Here is an 18902-nt window from a genome sequence, read left to right as displayed (position 1 = left end):
CCTGATTGGCTATTCTGGTAAACTGGCGCCTCTTTGATCCTTTGACACCCTGAGTGGTTGTTTTCCTGCGCTGCATAAGGAGACGTCATCTTCTTGCTGTGGATGTGAAATACAGGTTGAGGGTGCATCCACACTGTAGAATATGTTGGAGATAGCAGCCTTCTCAGGCCTCCTTTATTTAATGTATTGTCTGTTTCATAACGTGTCGGTTTCTTTCCTGAAGTGTATGTCTTATTTGGTTTACAATTTTCTTGTCTCTATATACGTGAAGCAGTGGGAGAGGTTGCAGACCATGTGACTAGTTCAGTGACTGTTTAGAACAGGGGTCCCCAAACTAAGGCCCGGGGGCCGGATGCGGCCCTCCGAGGTCATTTACCTGGCCCCCGGCCTCAGTTTTATAATATAATATATTGTATATACATATAATATGGATAATAATATTATAATGTAATACAATATAACACTAATAATAACATATAATATTAATTATATATTCTATATTACATATAATATTACTAATAATATTACAGTATAGTGGTATAGATCAATAAAGTAATATATAATGCTAATATTGTGCTATGCTAATACTATAATATATTGTACTAGCTGTGCCCGGCCACGCGTTGCTGTGGCGAAGTCTGGTGGTCTGGGAAATAAAGTATTGAGGAATTGGTGGTAGTTAAGGGAAAGGTAAAGGTTTTCCCCAGACATTAAGTCCAGTCGTGTGTGACTCTGGGGGTTGGTGCTCATCTGCATTTTGAAGGCGAAGAGCCGGCGTTGTCTGTAGCCTCCTCCAAAGTCATGTGGTCAGCATGACTGCATGGAGCGTCGTTACCTTCCCGCCGCAGAGGCACCTATTCATCTACTCTCATTTGTATGTTTTCGAACTTCTGGGTTGGGAGAAGGTGGGGCTAATAGTGGGGGCTGTGTTCGTCTGCGACCTTTGGGTGCAGAAGTTCAGCAGCTCAGCGCTTTAACACGCTGCGCCATCAGGGGAGATTATTTTCTCAAGGTTGTGAATATACAATATTTCTGATTGTTTTTTGTCTGTTAGAGGGAAGTATGAATGTTAGAATTAGGGAAAATGATTAGCATGTAATGGGCTTGCAGCTTTAAAGCCTGGCTGTTTTCTAGCTGAGTGAATTTTTTGTTGGGAGGTGTTAGCTGGCCCTAATTGTTTCCTGTCTGTAATTCCCTTGTTTTGAGAGTGGTGTTGTTTGCGATATTTTATGTGCTTCTATTGTGTGTGGATCTCAGAAAACAGAGGATTTGCCAGACTTTGATGATGGGAATACTTTGTTGGGAGGTGTTAGCTGGCCCTGATTGTTTCCTGTGTGGAATGGCCCTGTTTTCAGATTGTTGTTCTTTATGTAGTGTTTTGATTTTAGAGATTGTATTGTTCTGTTTTATTATAGCAGAGTAATTTTTATATATTGGTTTTATTGGTTTTGAATATTTGGAGCCAGATTGTATTCATTTTTACGGTTCACAGCAACATAATAATAATAGTAATAATAATAATAATAGTACTAATAATGAGTCTGGTAATACACACTGCTTCACTGCATTGTGAGCTTCCTTTCTGGAAGAATCCTTTCTTGGGAGGTGTTAGCTGGCTGTGATAGTTTGTTTTGTGGCATTCCCAATTTTCCTGATTTCAGAGTGTTATAAAAATAATAAGTTACTATTATTAGTGATTATTATATTGTTGAATGATTATCAATGTTATAATAATTATTATTCCATTTGTGAATGATTATCACTGTAATAATAATAATAATAATAATAATAATAATAATAATAATAATTTACTCTTATTTTGAATTGTTAATACATTGTTGGATGATTATCAGTGTTATAATTATTATTATTATGACAGCCTTGAATGTTTATTATTATTGTAATAATAATAACTTGTTATGATTAGTTATTATTGCATTGTTGAATGATTATTACTGTTATAATAACAATAATAAATTACTATTATTATTGGTTATTATTACATTCTTAAATGATGAGCAGTTATTATTATATTAATAATAATTATTACTGACAGGGAAGGGAAAGGTGAGGGCGATAGGGCTTCAGAGGGAAAAAAGGGGGGCTGCTGAGGCATTGGAGGGGGTTGTGATTTGTGGGTGACAACAACAACAACAACAACAATAACAACAGAAAAGGGGGGGGGCTGAGCCTGGGCCAACTTGGGCCTTCCCTCGAGTTGTTTTGGGTGCCAACTTCCACCCTTCCTGGTCTGAGGCTCTTTACCCCCCCCCCCCCCCTCAGCCGTTTAACTGGGTGAGGGAGAAAAGGAAGGGGCCTGAGGCTGGGAAGGGCGGGAGTTGGCGCCCAAAACAACTGGAGGGGAGGCCCAGGCCTGCTGGAGGGCCATGCCCTCCTCTTCCCCCCTCACCTTGAAGTCCTCAAAGAACCGGGGAAGAAGTCCTTGAGGCGGACCAGGGTGTAGACGGTGCTGCGGAGGGAAGGCCGAGGCCGAGGCCGGGAAGAGGAGAGAGGGTGAGGCGGGGGTCCGCGGGGCCTTCCTGGCGCTGAGGGGAGCGGAGAGGGGCTGGAGGAGGGGGCCTGCTCCGCGACCCTCCATGGGCCCTGAGGGGGGAGGAGATTGGGGGGGGAGGGCAGAGAGGAATCCGCCTTCCTGCCTGCCTGCCTTCCTTCCTTCAGCCCAGGCCCAGCTCTGAGGCGAGGTGTTTGTGAGGCCTCCTGGGCTAAGGATGATGTGTGTGCGCGCGGGAAGGGAGGAGAGGGCGGTGTGCGCGCAGGCGCAGATCGCCTGTTGCGTTTTTTGGGCTTTTGTTGGCCCTGTGATTGTGTTTGGCATCTAATTGTGCTGTATCTTACTGGAGCCGTGGATGATGGGTTATGTTGCCAAATTTCAAGGTTGGGGGGCCTTTACTTTTGTTGTTTTGTAATGGCGTCTGGATCTGTAGTGATGTTATTTTTTCAAAGACGGCAGCAGTGGAGGTCGCGAGAGAGGGTGAGGGAGGCTTTGACAGTTGTGTGTGTGTGCGCGCGCGAGCGCCATAAAGGTTCGAAGCATGGTGTTTTTGCGCATGCGTACCTAGTTTTGGCATTTTTTGGTGTTGTGATAGTGTTTTATGTGTAAATTTGTTGTATCTTACTGGAGGCGGGGATGATGGATTGCGTTGCCAATTTTCGAGTTTGGGGGGGCTGTAGTTTTGTTGTTTTGTGCATCGCTGTGATGCCATCACTCTTTTATATATATAGATATACATATAATTTGTAAGCCACTCTGAGTCCCCTTTGGGGTGAGACGGGTGTGATACAAATGTAGTAAATAAATGCAGTAAATAAATAATAAATAAATAAATACATTTTAGACTTAGGCTCGCCCAAAGTCTGAAATGACTTGAAGGCACACAACAACAACAACAACAACAACAACAACCCTAATTAACTTGACTATCTCATTGGCCAGAAGCAGGACCACACTTCCCATTGAAATCCTGATAAATGTATGTTGGGTTAAAATTGTTTTTATTTTTAAATATTGTATTGTTCTTTCATTGTTATTGTTGTTTTTGCACTACAAATAAGACATGTGCAGTGTGCATCGGAATTTATTTGTATTTTTTTTTAAAATGATAATCCGGCCGCTCAACAGTCTGAAGGATTGTGGACCGGCCCTCGGATTAAAAAGTTTGAGGACCCCTGGTTTAGAATATTCAGGTTTAAAAGGATGTCAGAAGACAGTTGAGGCTTGCGTCTGTTTGAGCGCAGAAGCCAGTATTAGGACTTAGAAGACAGTTGAGGCTTGAGTTTCTTTCAATGTAGACTGTTATAAAAGAGAGCTGTACAGAGCAATATAGTTTTAAAGAGACTGTTAAAGACTATAAGTTAAAGATGCAAACTGAAACGTTTGCATCTTAACTTGCATCAAGCTTAACTTGACAAATGTACCCGTATATTTAAATACATGAAGTTATGAGTAAAACAAACGTGTTACTTTAAAAGAAGTCTGCTTGAATCTTTGTCTGCTGAAAGCATCGAGCCCCCAGTGGCACAGTGGGGTAAACCCTTGTGCTGGCAGGTCTGATGACCTGAAGGCTGGGTTGCTGACTTGAAGATTGCTAGTTCAAATTCAACTCGAGGAGAATGCAGATGAGCTCCCGCTATCAGCTTCAGCTCCATGGGGGGACATGAGAGAAGCCTTCCACAAGGATATTAAAAACATCCAGACGTCTCCTGAGCAACATCCTTGCAGATGGCCAATTCTTTCACACCAGAAGTGACTTGCAGTTTCTCAAGTTGCTTCTGACACACACAAAAAAAGAAAAACCATTGCCCAATAAAGGAACACTCCTGAAACTCTGCTACCCAATAGGTTATGATACTAACAGGTCATAATCTCTTATGGGTTGTGTGAAGATAACAGATTTTAGTGTTTATGTATATTTATGGTTTATTTTATGTTCTGGCATTAAATGTTTGCCGTATATATATGTTGTGCTCCGTCCTGAGTTCTCTTCGGTGTGAGAAGGGTGGAATATAATTTTAAAAAAATAAATCCTAACAGTTCATAATCCATTATCCCATTAGAATAAATACAGTTTGACAGCACTTTAACTGGCAAGGCTAAAACGCAATGAAATAATGGGAGCTGTAGATCTGCAAGGTCTTTAGCCATGGCAGTTAAGGGGTGTCAAACTGCATTAAAACAACAGTGGAGATGCACCCTGAGTCTCCTTTATCCCAAATGTTTGGATTCCACAATGCAAGCGTGATCAACAGTCTAACAAGCAATGAGTAATAAATGTGTTGGGTTACTTGCCTCTGCCTCCTCCTCAACTTTCCATTTGGAAGGACATTCTGTGTCGATTAAATATAAACACTGAGAATGTAATGCCTTGATTGACTGCCAATGAGCTTTATGACTGGATCTCAACCCATCTGCTTGGTTGTTTGCACTTTTTATTCTTAATGAGTTTACATAAATCTATCTATCTCTCAGACTCTTCCACAAAGCATTGTCTGTGATCAGAGGCGGTTCAACCACCAGGCCAACTAGGCAGTTGCCTGTGGCGCCATCTTGTTGGGGGCGCCATCGAGGCAACTCCTGTCTCCTGCGGCCTGCCTCCGCAAGTTATTGAACTGCTTTTTCTGTTGATTTGTTGTAAAACATGATGTTTTAGTGCTTAATTTGTAAAATCTTAATGTAATTTGATGTTTTAATAGGCATTTCCTTAATCCCTCCTTATTATCAAACATTTTAGCTTATCCAACACTTTTATTTTTCAGTGATTGGTTTGGGGGGGGGGGCGCCAAAATTTTGTTTGCCTACACTTGAAAAATACCTAGGGCCGGCTCTGTCTGTGATCATGAAAGCCTCATCTACACTGCCATATAATGCAGTTTGAAACCACGTAGGATTTCAGACATGGATTTTCACCTATTTCCATTTAGCCTTCCTTTATCATTCAAGAGTTATAAAGCACTAAAATGTTTTAGCAATAATATACTAGTTGGGTTTCTGTGAGTTTTCCTGGCTGTATGCCCATGTTCCAGAAGCATTATCTCCTGATGTTTCACCCACATCTGTGGCAGGCATCCTCAGAGGTTGTGACATCTGTTGGAAACTAGGTAAATGGGGTTTATATATATGTGGAATGTTCCGGGTGGGAGAAAGAACTATTGTCTGTTTGAGGAAAGTGTGAATGTTGCAATTGGCCACCTGGATTAGCATTGAATGACCTTGCAGCTTCAAAACCTGGCTGCTTCCTGCCTGGGGGGATGCATACTAATTAAGCATCACAACCATTCTGTTTCAATGCTAACATTCCACTTTTCCATCTGTGTCATGGAAATAATAGCCATTTTTACTTATGAACTTCTTTACTGAGTGAGATGATAGAAACACATGCAAGTATCTGACAAATTTCATTTTAATATGAACTATGATTTGCAGTTGGAATACACTTTAAAAGGTGGTAGCATATATAGGTCTTCTATAAATGCTATGTCATTTAATTTTGTGTACGTGTTTAACAATTGCAATTCCTCAACTATTTAATTTCCATAGATTTTTAAGGCTAATCTTATGAAAAGTTAAGATGAACAACAAATACAATAACTTAGGGCAATTATACATGTAAGAAGTATTCTCTACCACTTCCAGCTCCTCTGTATTGCTTTGTAAATCAACCTTTGAACATTTGACATTTTTCGGCAGACCACCATATGTAACCTGAAGTCTAAGAATTCCTGAAAGCGAAAATCACACAAGTTCTATATTTTTTCTTAGCAGATTTTGTTTCAGTTTGATCCAATCGGTCCATTGTCTTGGTGAAATACTCTGTGATACTTTTTGTGTTAATAAATCCATGTTCTTGATATCAATGTCAAATGTTCAAAGGTTGATTTACAAAGCAATACAGAGGAGCTGGAAGTGGCTTCAGGGTTTTTGTTTTTGTGTGTTGCTGTTTTTTTGTTTTTGTTTTCTTTCTTCTTTCTCTTTGTTTTTCTTTTTCATTTCATTTTTTTTCCGAATTTTATTTTTTTCCAAAATGTGTTCTTTCTTTACTTTTATGTACATGCCAAAATCATAAATAAAATAATTGAAAAAAGAAGTATTCTCTGCTATTGCACAGAATAATTAAAAACACAAAAATATGCACTGATGTAATCAATGATTTGCCCAACAAATTCACCTTCCTTAAATATCTATAAACCATTATTGCCCCAACTACATCATCTTTCACAGTTTAATCACTACCTAATGTCTCTCCTTAAATTTTGAGGGAAAAACTGGAGAACCATTGGCTCATAAGATTGTCAGACTACATATCCCACAAACCTTATCATTGACCATGCTGGGTGAGGATGATGGGGGTTATATGTCAAAGCATCTGGCGGACCAAATGTATAGCATCTGTTATATAAAAGCAGCCCTAGATATAAGATTGTTGCCAATTTGACCATGTGGGTTTTCTGTTATTTGGTAGTGACAGTGAGTATATAAACTAGTAGTCTAGATTGGAATATGCAATGCTTTCCTTACTATAAAAAATCAAATACTGAGATAGTAGAGATATAAAAGAATCAGGAAAATGATGTTTATTTCCACAGCTAATCTTAATTTATACCAGTGATATGAACAGGGTTAAGTAAAATAAATCGGATATTTGTAATAATTGAGCGACCTCTAGTATAAAATATTGATATGAAGTTCATTTTTGCAATGAGCAGCTAGGTACCTCTAAGTACTCTTTTTTAATAGAATAATATTTTAAGAGCAATGCAAATGCCATAAGACATTCCCCAGCGAAGCAGAGCAATTGGAAGGTACAGTAGGTCATATTTCTTGCCTAATCTCTTTGACAAGCTCTCCTTTAAGCAAAATAACAACATAAGTAACAGTCAGAAATGCAACTTAGATAAAGAGATAGGACACGCTGATGCAGTGTACCATACCTCCATTAGGAAACACCAATTATTTGCTGCTTTTGTGGAAATGAAAACAGAAGCAGTCGTTTTGGCATGGGAAAAATTGATAAGTAGGTCATATCTATACTGACTACTTAGGTCAGTTGGAATTGGTTTGGCAGTTTAGAATTGGTTTCACTGTGCAGATGATTTATTTGACTTGACAGGACCAGGTTTAAGACTAGAAAGGTGATTACATTAACAGATGGAAGGTGGCCTTAAACTGGTTCCACTATCCACAGTCCCCCCCCCTCCCATATCCTGGTGAGATGTGCACACGAGATCTGGAGGCAGGGCCGTAGCCAGAAAAAAATTTCGGGAGGGGTTTTGAAAATTTCGGGGGGGGGGGGGGAGGTTGAACCCCTAGCACATACCCCTCCTCGCTACAAACCTGTCAATATCTGCTTGAGATAGTGCCTGGAGGGACTCTTAATGTTTTGCATCTCATAGACTTAGCATGGGGATTTGGTTAACCAGTTAAAATTCATGAGTAAACGAGATTTTTTTTATAACTTGAAAAATTTGGGGGGGGGGGTTGAACCCCTAACCCCCCCCCCTCGCTACAGGCCTGTCTGGAGGCATACGTGGCTGCGGGAGGGGGGGGGTAATAATTAGCAGTGGATTAATTAATTATTAATTACCAGTCCCAAGGGATCATGTAGTCCCTTGCTGCCCAGCTATGCCCTTGGGATGTTTTTTGACAGCCACCCTTGTTCCTCCCAAATGGAGTGCAGGCAGGCAACTTCAGTGCAGGCAGGTGTCTACAATGTGCTTTGTATTTTGTGGAGCTAATTTTGCCATGTGATATGGTTTAATATTAGGGGCTTGTTAAAGTGCATTTTGGGGTTTAACTTTCCTGCAACTTTACTTGATGTACATTAAACCCTTTAAGTCATGCTGCAGCATGCTTTGGCTGCATATATTTTGTAGTTGCCACAGTTTGAAGTTAGCTTCAAGCTGCACTAAGTGATTGGTGTAGATGTGCTCTATGTCAAACCAAGTCTTTCCCCGTTTTCCCTCCTACCGTGTTTCCCCGAAAATAAGACAGTGTCTTATATTAATTTTTTCTGCCAAAGATGCTCTAGGTCTAATTTTCAGGGGATGTCTTATTTTTCCATGAAGAAGAATTCACATTTATTGTTGAAAAAAAATGAACATTTATTATATACTGTATAGTAGTTGTCATCACAAACCAGCATAACCAGACAAACTGTGAATCCTATCACAAACATCTTGTTACTACCATTATTTCCATGTACAACACTCTGGTACGTACATTTACCGATCCTGCATGCTCTGGTATTCTGTTCGACGGGCATGCTTCCAAACAAAAACTTTGCTAGGTCTTACTTTCAGGGGAGGCCTTATATTTAGCAATTCAGCAAAACCTCTACTAGGTCTTATTTTCTGGGGATGTCTTATTTTAGGAGAAACAGGGTAGCACATTGAATAAAGGATATTCCTAGTTATCTGTGGATATCAAACAGGGAGGAGGGAAGGAAAGCATGTGTTTTGTGTGACTGCAAGGATATACGGTTATGCAGAGGTGTACTTTTTCAGGCTGAATTGGGTTTTGAGCACATCTTTATAACACGTGCTTTCTGCCTCTTAACCCAATCCCTCCCACACTTTGGCTAAATGCTGTTTAGTCACACACATCAACTTTTAACCCAGTTCCTTCTGGGTTTTACAGCATGTGTAGAAGGACCCTCAGAAACAACTTGCAAAAACCAATCACTGCAAGAATCAATTGGTTGTTTCAGCATAATTTTTGCTAAAATTCCATTTTAAAATTAATATTTCTGGTGCTATCTGATACACATGGACATGTGTTTGAATACATTATCTCACTCAAATGCTGTGTGTTTAAACACAAAGAATATTGACATAATAAATTTGCATATCCTTTCATGGCCTACAAGTTAACAATGGAAAAATAAGCTTGTGTGATTTTATTCCTAGTTTTTTAGTAGTGGGCCCCTGGTGGCACAGTGTGTTAAAGCACTGAGCTGCTGAACTTGCGGACCAAAAGGTCCAATTTTCAAATCCCGGGAGCAGAATGAGCGCTTGCTGTTAGCCCCAGCTCCTGCCAACCTAGCATTTTGAAAACATGCAAATGTGAGTAGATCAATAGGTACCGCTCCAGCGGGAAGGTAACGGTGCTCCATGCAGTCATGCCAGCCACATGACCTGGAGATGTCTATGGACAACGGCGGCTCTTCGGCTTAGAAATGGAGATGAGCACCAACCCCCAGAGTCGGTCACGACTGGACTTAACGTTAGGGGAAACCTTTACCTTTACCTTTATCATTAGAAAAACAAAAATAGACTTCAAATGTTGAAAATGCTTCTTAAATGCACACAAAGCTTACAATTTCCCCTCCAAACAATGGGTAGAGTCCTGTGCCGTCCGCCGGACAATAAAAAACTATAAAACTGAAACGTGCTGTCCTTTATCCGGGCGAACTGCAAATCCCTATAAGCTGTCCTATAGATATTGAACGACTGAGTCTGGATAACTTCAAAAAAGGATGTTTATTCATACAAGGTTGTAAACCTGGCACAGATCTTAAAGTTGCAGAAAATGAAACAAATTTCTATAGGTTTTAGGTACAGAACTATCCCTGGTTCCAGAAAGCAAAGGTGATTATAAAACCACTATACCCTAATCACGCTGCCTATATTAGAAGGAGAAACTCTTTCCTTCCCTATCTTTACAGCAAAGATTAGTTCTAGAAGCGACAGAATAACCCTGCTCCTATAACTAGATTTCCTATTCCAGATCAATATAATTCAATACTTATCTAATTTGGATAGGCTTAGATTGGCCTGGTTTTGAGGATGATTTGTCCCAGTTAGCCTTGCACAGCTCCAGCACGTTGGAAGACTATAGCCAGAATGAAACTCTAAAATGGAGACTAGACCCTGGTAAAAAGGGCGGTCCTAAGATGTTGTACTCTTTGACCAATCATTGCAAAGAAAACTGCAGCCAGCTCTTGCAGACTTCAAGCCACCTTTCCTGGGCTTTGCAGCCAAAGGCTGAAACAAAATGCAAAGGAGGGAAAACAAACAAACGACCAATAAGTAAGGCAAACCATCGTCCTGGGGGACGGAACACTCCCCGCTTAAATTCCCAGGATGTGGGAATTTACCACTCAAAAACATACAAACACCTTTGCACATATGACAATACAAACACTAGAACTTTAAACATCTCCAATAAGCAACACGAGGTCACTAATTGGTCTGTCCAAAATGGACACTTTGTCTCTGTTGCAAGTCTTTAATTGAACTTTCCTGACCTTACCGTCCGGGCAAGGAAAGGTCTTTAATACAATGCCCATGGGCCATGCATGGCGGGGCAAGTCTTTGTCCTTTAACAACACAACGTTGTTAACCTCAATGTTGTCCTGTGGGCTTTGCCAGATTCTTCTAGCTTGAAGCTGGCTTAAGTACTCAGCTTTCCACCTTTTCCAAAAGTGGTTGGCCAAGGACTGCACCTGTTTCCACAGGGCACGGTGAGTTCCGTCCGGAACTGGCAACATGATGTCCTTCCATCCTGGCACCTTTTGTGTCAAAATAAGTGCAGGAGTCAGTGGTTGTAAGTTCTCAGGGTCACTGGTAAGGGGAACCAGCGGCCGGTTGTTGATAATTGCGGTAACTTCCGCCATAAGTGTCACCAAAACATCATGCGTCAATGACCTATGACTCAAAAGCATGGCATTAAGGATTTTGCGACTAATACCAATCATCCTCTCCCAAACACCACCCATGTGGGAGGCGTGAGGAACATTGAAAGTCCACATAATTTGTTCAGTATTCGTAAAGTTCTGAACCTTTGGGTCTCTCCCAAACCTAGACACACAATTGAGTTCTTTGGTCGCACCTACAAAATTGGTGCCACAGTCCGACCGAATTGACTTAATTGGCCCTCTGAGGGCTATGAACCTTTTTAATGCGTTTAAAAATGATGAAGTGTCCATCCCTTCTATGACTTCTATATGGACAGCTCGTATTACTAAACAAGTAAACAAAACTGCCCACCTCTTGTTATTTACAACACCACCCCTGGTTTTCCTAGTGACAACCTCCCAAGGACCAAACACATCGATTCCCACATGGGAAAAGGGTGGGTCTGTCAAAGTCCTATCCTGAGGTAGTTCTGCCATCAACTGACTTTGACAGTTACGTCTGAGTCGCCGACATTTGACACACTTAAAAATACAACTGTTGACCAACCTTTTGGCATTAACTACCCACAGACCTTCATTTCTAAGGGCTGCCTCAGTTAGAGTTCTACCCTGATGATGGATTTTCTCATGGTAGTGACGAACCAACAACAAAGCAATATGGCTATTGGGGGGTACAATGATGGGGTTCTTTGTACACACTTTGAGTTTAGCCTTAGCTAACCTCCCTCCCACTCTTAAAATGCCCTCCTTGTCTAGAAATGGGTTTAACTCACGCAAGAAACTCCGGCTGGGGGTGTCAAGCCCTTGTTCTAACCTGGCTATTTCTAGACTAAACTCATGCCTCTGAATTGACCTGAATATTACTCCCTTAGCCTTCAACATGTCCTGAACTTGCAAAGGCTGACTATCTTTGCAGACTAAGCGATGTATAAGCCTAGCAACTGCTCTAAGAAGACTGTGCCATTCCGAAAAACGTTCAAAATGGTGTCGTTCCAGGCAAGATCTTTGGCCCATCTTGATTTCTGTGGTCATCTTGCAAACTTTCACCTCTGGAACGGACTCGGGCAATTCTGTATTATCGGTGGGAGAAAAGGCTGATGGAAAATTGACTTCGGCGTAGTTACTTTGGAACATGTCTTCCATAAAGCCAACGATTTGCTCTTTTACCTTGGGGTCTTTCTGCATCTTCTTCTTCAGTGACCAGAGTCTATTTTCTGCCACATGCCTGTTGTTTGGCAAAGTGGGTTTTTCTGCTTTAAAAGGCAGAGGGGCTATCCAACTTCCCTCTGGACTCCGGGAAACTTGAGAGTTCATGATCTCTAAAAACCTCTGTTCATCTTTGGAAAGCGCTGTAGTTTCATCCCTTTCGGAGACTTCAAAGATGGAAGAATACTCTGGTGTTATCCCCTGACAATAGACCGAGACATGACTCAAACAGCTATGCATTAGTGTGGGGCGACTGCCTTGAAGCACGTGCGCATGACGAGTGCCCACCGACGATGGAGGGTGCATCCTATTTATGCACACCGGGCCTGTAACTGTCCAGCCTAGTGGTAGCAGCTGAGCAATGGGCGCCCCTGGAGGTCCCTTAACTTGGTCGTTCACATAGAACAAGTTCGGGCAGTCCGCACCAAGTAGAAGGGCAATGTCCACATCTGGACGGAAAGCAGGTAAGGCGTTCTTCAGCTTTCGCAAGTGAGGATGGGCTTCCACGACTTCTCTGGTGACAATCTGCCTTTTGTTCCGGGGAATAGAGGAACACTCAATGAGGTCTGGTAACTCGAACAGTCTCTTCTGGTCACAAGAGGAGACAACAAAGCCGGATGCTATGCGACCCTGCAACTTCTTCTTCCCTACACAGGTGGACATGGTGTAGTCGACCGTCTGGGTTTTTATGTCAAACAGTTGGAAAAACTCTGGAGTCGCCAGGGAGGCGTCGCTTTGTGAATCCAAAGCCACGTAAAGTCTCTTTTTAAGCCAAGGTCTTCTGGCTGGATATACATCTGCTAGGCAGATGGGATGGCAGACTCTGAACTGGTGCACGTCAGAGCATAGTTCAGTACAGGCGACCGATGGAGCATCCTCCTGCATCCGTGATGCGGTCTGCACGTTGGTGGCTTCAGTAGATGACCCTTCTTTGGAAGACGTGTCCCCTTTGGCGCGGGAGACAGCGTCAGAGTTGTGCATCGCGGTGCAATGCTTAAGGCTGTTACACCTTGCGCATTTGACGTCCTCTTTGCAGTTGGATGCAAAGTGAGGAGTTGCTCCACAGCACTTAAAACATATGCCCAGCTTCTGTACAATCTGTTGTCTTTCTTTATAAGGCTTCTTGCCAAATTCCCGGCAGTTGGCCAAACTGTGAGGCTTTTGGTGAATGGGGCAGAGCACCTCTTTTACCTCCGACCTGGGTTCATCAGTCTTGTGTTGAGTTTCGACTGCCTTTACGCTGACAGGTCTATTGGCCTCTCTAGGTGGTTTCTTGTCCACTTCAGGTGCCTTCTCTGGCTGAGTCCCTTGGTATAAGGTGGGGAGGCCCGTCTGCGGATCATTCCTTTCTCTGGCCGCCCTGGTGATGAACTGGACCAAATGAGAAAATGGAGGGTATGCCTGGGAGTGGGCCTCCTTGTAGTTGAAGACCTCCTGTCCCCAGCGTTCTTGCAAAGTGAAGGGCAGCTTGGTCAAGATCTGCCTCTGGGACAGGTGCTGATCGAGGCACTTCAAACCGGGCAGTTCTGGATTCTCCTTGGCCGACTCTAATTCCGTAAGGAGATCGCTGAGGTCCCACAAGAGTTTGAAGTCTTTGAGTTTCAAAGCTGGGAACCTTTGGAGCTTGTCCATAAGAGATGCTTCAATCTCTGTGCTGGCCCCATACCTCTGCTGCAACCTGGCCCAGGCCTTTTCCAGGGCTTTGTCGGGATCGGCTACGTGGGCTGCGTAGATCTTCTTAACTTGTGAGGATGAGGCTGGGCCCAACCATGCAGCCAGAAGAGTCAGTTCTTCCTCAGGCAATAACTTTAAGTCTCTGATTGCTCTCTGGAAGGTGGCCTTCCAGAGAAGAAATTCCTCAGGCTTGTCCGAAAACTTTTCGACACCCTTGTCCTTAAGATCTCTTCTGGGGCTTCTGATGATGGAGACAAGCTGGGACTCTGGCGTCGAAGGGAACAATTGAGGAGTTTGCTGTTGTGGAGTGGACTCCCACCGTGCACCTTGCGTCAACCTTTGGCCTCTTGGAGGGATGACATCGACCACTGACGAATCGGTGGCTCCCTGTGCAGCTGTCTGTAAGGGCCAACTAGCACTTGGCCTTGAGGCCCTGATTGACTGACCTAGGGATTTAGCAGGAGGCACAGGTAGCTCGGGCAAGGGTGAGCTCCCCGCTATGACGCTCTGCTCTGCAGGAAACTCAAAAGTGACTTTGGGGCCCTGCTCTGGGTAAGGAGAGAAGTCTTCCTGTTCCTCATCCGAAAACTGGCTGTTTAAGCTATTAAGATGCACAAGCACCTTGGAAGAAGGGTCCTGCTTCGGCAACTGACTTACATTTTCTTCTGTGAGTGGCTCAATTAGGGCCTTGGCCAAAGTCTCAGCCCTTACCTTTTTGGCAGTAGCATCCATCCTTATTCTAAGCATTTCTATTTCACCTTGCCTTTGGGCCTGTTCCATTTGCATTTCACTTTGTCTACGGGCCTGTTCTATTTGCATTTCGCTTTGTCTACGGGCCTGTTCTATTTGCAGTTCGCTTTGTCTACGGGCCTGTTCTATTTGCAGTCGTTGCTCTTCTTCTTTAAAGGGAAGGGTGAGATCAGCTGCCTTAGCATCAGCTTCCGCCCCCGCTACCTTGCTCTTTAGCTCCAGACGTGCAGCCTCCTTAATGTGCAAGGCAGCTAGGGAAGAGATGGCACTCCCAGCAGCAGAAGACTTGCTAGAGTGGCTATGTTTAGATGATGCACACTCCCTTAGCTTAGATACCTGGCTAGAGCGGTTGGACTTAAGACTAAGTGCCACAGCAGGTGATTTTAAAAGATTGGTCTCATGGCTGCATAAGGAAGACTGATTTCCTTTTGGCTCAGACCTTAGATTAACAGGTGGAGAACTAAATTCCAAGGCATCTAGAATTGCCCTCACCTTATTTTCTTTCTCATTAGTGTCAGCTAAGACACTCACTATTTCTAACTCTGAATCCTTGGCGTTAATGCGCTCGAGGACCTGGACTATCTTAGACACCAAACCCCTCCAGAGACCGAAGGTCTCTTCAAGGTCGGTCTGTAATATGGATGGCACCCTTGTAATACCCAAGCTCTCAATTCTGTCCATCAATGTTACAATTCGCTCCCATGCCGAACCTAACCTCACATGGAGGAGCTCCTTTTCACCTATTAGATGGGCTAGCATCTTGGCTGAAGGGTGCTTTATCCTTTGGGGCCTTTCATTCCTACTTTCAGCCTCAGAAGGAGGTATACCATCTGTATCATCTTGAAATTGCATAGACATTATGTATTCTTAATAGCAAGTAAATTTACAACAAAAGCAAATACAACATACCAGCAAGTAAATTTACAATAAAAGCAAATGCAATATATAATACAATGCACAACACTTAACCATAGCAATATATATCACTAAGTAACTATACTTTACAAAGATTGTGACCTTTGGCGCCAGATTTTAGTGGGCAAGCTGCAAAATGCCAACTGACAGCAACTTGCCACTTGATACCTCCCTTGCCCGAGTGACGTAAACTGCCAAAATGGCGACTTCGCCAAATTTTCAAGCACCTCGTGCTCTGCGGCTCGAGGCCTGCCGCCGAAGGAGCACCGAGGCTGGCTTTGGAAAGGAGGAGAGAAGAGACGCCTCCTCCCCGCTGTGAAGGGAGGTCACCACCGCAGGACGATGAGACAGGTCACCACCGCAGGTCAATGAGACAGGTCACCACCGCAGGATGATGAGACAGGTCACCACCGCAGGTCAATGAGGCAGGTCACCACCGCAGGTCAATGAGGCAGGTCACCACCGCAGGATGATGAGACAGGTCACCGCCGCAGGTCAATGAGGCAGGTCACCACCGCAGGATGATGAGGCAGGTCACCACCGCCGGACCATGAGGCAGGTCACCACCGCCGGGCGACTGTCCCGGCCGAGATCCTAGCCACTGTGAAGACTCAGCCAGAACTTTCTTTTGGAGTTGCCAGGCTTATCTGGGTCCCGGCCTGGTGCTTCTGGACTCACCACCTCTGTGTGAGCCCAAAGACTGCTGCTGGAGCTCCGTGGCTCGATACCTGCCACCGAAGGAGCTCGGGGTAGATTGCTGGGTTTTGCACAGCCGTGCAATTGCAGAAACAGCCGCAGCTGAAGAGCAGGATACTGCAGAGGCTGAAGGAATGGCAGCAAGCTTCACTGCAACAGACCACAAAATCAAAGTCTCTATGGCCGTGCAAGCTAGCTGAAGCGGAAAACCGCTGATCGACCTCAAAACTGTGCCGTCCGCCGGACAATAAAAAACTATAAAACTGAAACGTGCTGTCCTTTATCCGGGCGAACTGCAAATCCCTATAAGCTGTCCTATAGATATTGAACGACTGAGTCTGGATAACTTCAAAAAAGGATGTTTATTCATACAAGGTTGTAAACCTGGCACAGATCTTAAAGTTGCAGAAAATGAAACAAATTTCTATAGGTTTTAGGTACAGAACTATCCCTGGTTCCAGAAAGCAAAGGTGATTATAAAACCACTATACCCTAATCACGCTGCCTATATTAGAAGGAGAAACTCTTTCCTTCCCTATCTTTACAGCAAAGATTAGTTCTAGAAGCGACAGAATAACCCTGCTCCTATAACTAGATTTCCTATTCCAGATCAATATAATTCAATACTTATCTAATTTGGATAGGCTTAGATTGGCCTGGTTTTGAGGATGATTTGTCCCAGTTAGCCTTGCACAGCTCCAGCACGTTGGAAGACTATAGCCAGAATGAAACTCTAAAATGGAGACTAGACCCTGGTAAAAAGGGCGGTCCTAAGATGTTGTACTCTTTGACCAATCATTGCAAAGAAAACTGCAGCCAGCTCTTGCAGACTTCAAGCCACCTTTCCTGGGCTTTGCAGCCAAAGGCTGAAACAAAATGCAAAGGAGGGAAAACAAACAAACGACCAATAAGTAAGGCAAACCATCGTCCTGGGGGACGGAACAAGTCCCATCATTTGACATAGTGGAAACTAAACTCGACATAGTTCTGGGAAGCAGACTTCAGGCAGAGTTGCTTGTATAATGAGATAATGCAGCAACATAAATTGTCCTTTCTCTTTGAATTTGCTGCATTGCTATGCAGCTGTTGATCTTTGCTTTTTAAATAGCATGGTTTCTGTGGCTTGTTAAATAACTTCCAGAAGATGATCCTGATAGGAAATGATGCCATCTTGTCTCTGCCTGAATCAGGCAGGGATCCTGGAGCAATCTCAGTCTGGAGAAAGAGCTGACCTGACTTCTTACCAACTGAGCTGGAGCTTCATTCTGAAACAAAGTCCTCACATTTAATGTTACTGTGAATGCTTCCATCATTAAAGTATTAAATTACAGAATGAAAGTCCTAGCAAGGCCAGGGCGGCACTCGATCCTCAACTAGCCCCAGTGAAAGGATTGCTGCTCGAGTATAGTTAGAGACCAACAACACATGTAGATCTACACATTTTCATCTATAATTTAGCCTTATTATGTTTTTCTGTCTTTACATGTACCTTGTCTTAGGGGGAGTAAAATGGATGTATTGTGGAAGACTTTCACAGCCTGAATCACTGGAGTGTTGCGTGGTTGTATGGCCATGTTCTAGCAGCATTTTCTCCTGACATTTCACCTGCATCTGCGGCTGGCCTCTCCAGAGAGATCCTCTGAAGATGCCAGCTAGAAATGCAGGTGAAACATCAGGAGAAAATGCTGTTAGAACACGGCCATGCAGTCCAGAAACCACACAACACTCCAAAGTACATTCAGTATTTGGCTACCGACAACAACATATTTTATGTGCTCCTGTCTCATGATATGAATGTGGTGCATGCTTTGTGACTCGTTCAACACGTTCTATGCATATGACAAATAATGAGATGGGATTTTTTTCCATCCTACATATAGAAACTGAATAGACGTGTAGCTGAAAATTATCCCAATGCTTACAATGGAGTTGTTTTAGAAAGCTGGCTATTTTAGGGGTCCAAAGCTTTGTTGTCCAAGAGAAACATCTGGAGATCTAGGAGGAAGAGTCAGAAAGGCTGCCATCACTGTTCACCGTTGTTTTTTGACTGTGACTGGTGCTTAATTTTGGTTAATAATGGGGCTATCCTTGGTCTGTTTCTCTGTCAGCACCAATGAGCTTTATCACATGGGGCTGATAAAGTGCAATTATGGCAAGGTAAAAGTGCCTTCCTTAGGGGAGTTGCCAAGGAGGTCAATGAGAAGACACAGTTTCAACAATGAGAGCCACAATTTACATATTTTTTTTAAAATGAGGATACTTGACTGTCACAAAATCCCCCCCCCCCCGACTTAAATGCCATCCTGATCCAGATTGACACTCAAAAGCAATGTTTTTCCTGAAAACTGCTGAGCAAGAAGTAAGTATTTTTTAAGAAAAACATTACAGTCTATAAGAAACACATTCATTGTTAACGTGGCAGTATAGTTCATGTTCCTACAGTGTCAGAATGCAGGTGGATATGGATTCTTTTTCTGACCTGGACAATCCCCTTGTCGCCTTCTGATTTCT

The 18902-nt window shown here is 43.2% G+C and overlaps 1 long non-coding RNA gene across 1 annotated transcript in view; it reads left to right on the top strand.

The window, feature by feature from the left end:
• The first annotated feature begins 585 nt into the window (after positions 1-585).
• The window catches only part of LOC134297088 (uncharacterized), a 29710-nt gene continuing 11393 nt past the window's right edge, over positions 586-18902 (top strand). Inside the window, exon 1 of the long non-coding RNA XR_010003817.1 lies at positions 586-2514. This is a non-coding gene — a long non-coding RNA (uncharacterized LOC134297088). The remainder of the gene's footprint in view (positions 2515-18902) is intronic.

This window comes from Anolis carolinensis, chromosome 1 (assembly GCF_035594765.1).
Source record: "Anolis carolinensis isolate JA03-04 chromosome 1, rAnoCar3.1.pri, whole genome shotgun sequence".
In the NCBI taxonomy this organism is placed as follows: domain Eukaryota; kingdom Metazoa; phylum Chordata; class Lepidosauria; order Squamata; family Dactyloidae; genus Anolis; species Anolis carolinensis.
This window is presented reverse-complemented; position numbering and strand designations above follow the sequence as displayed.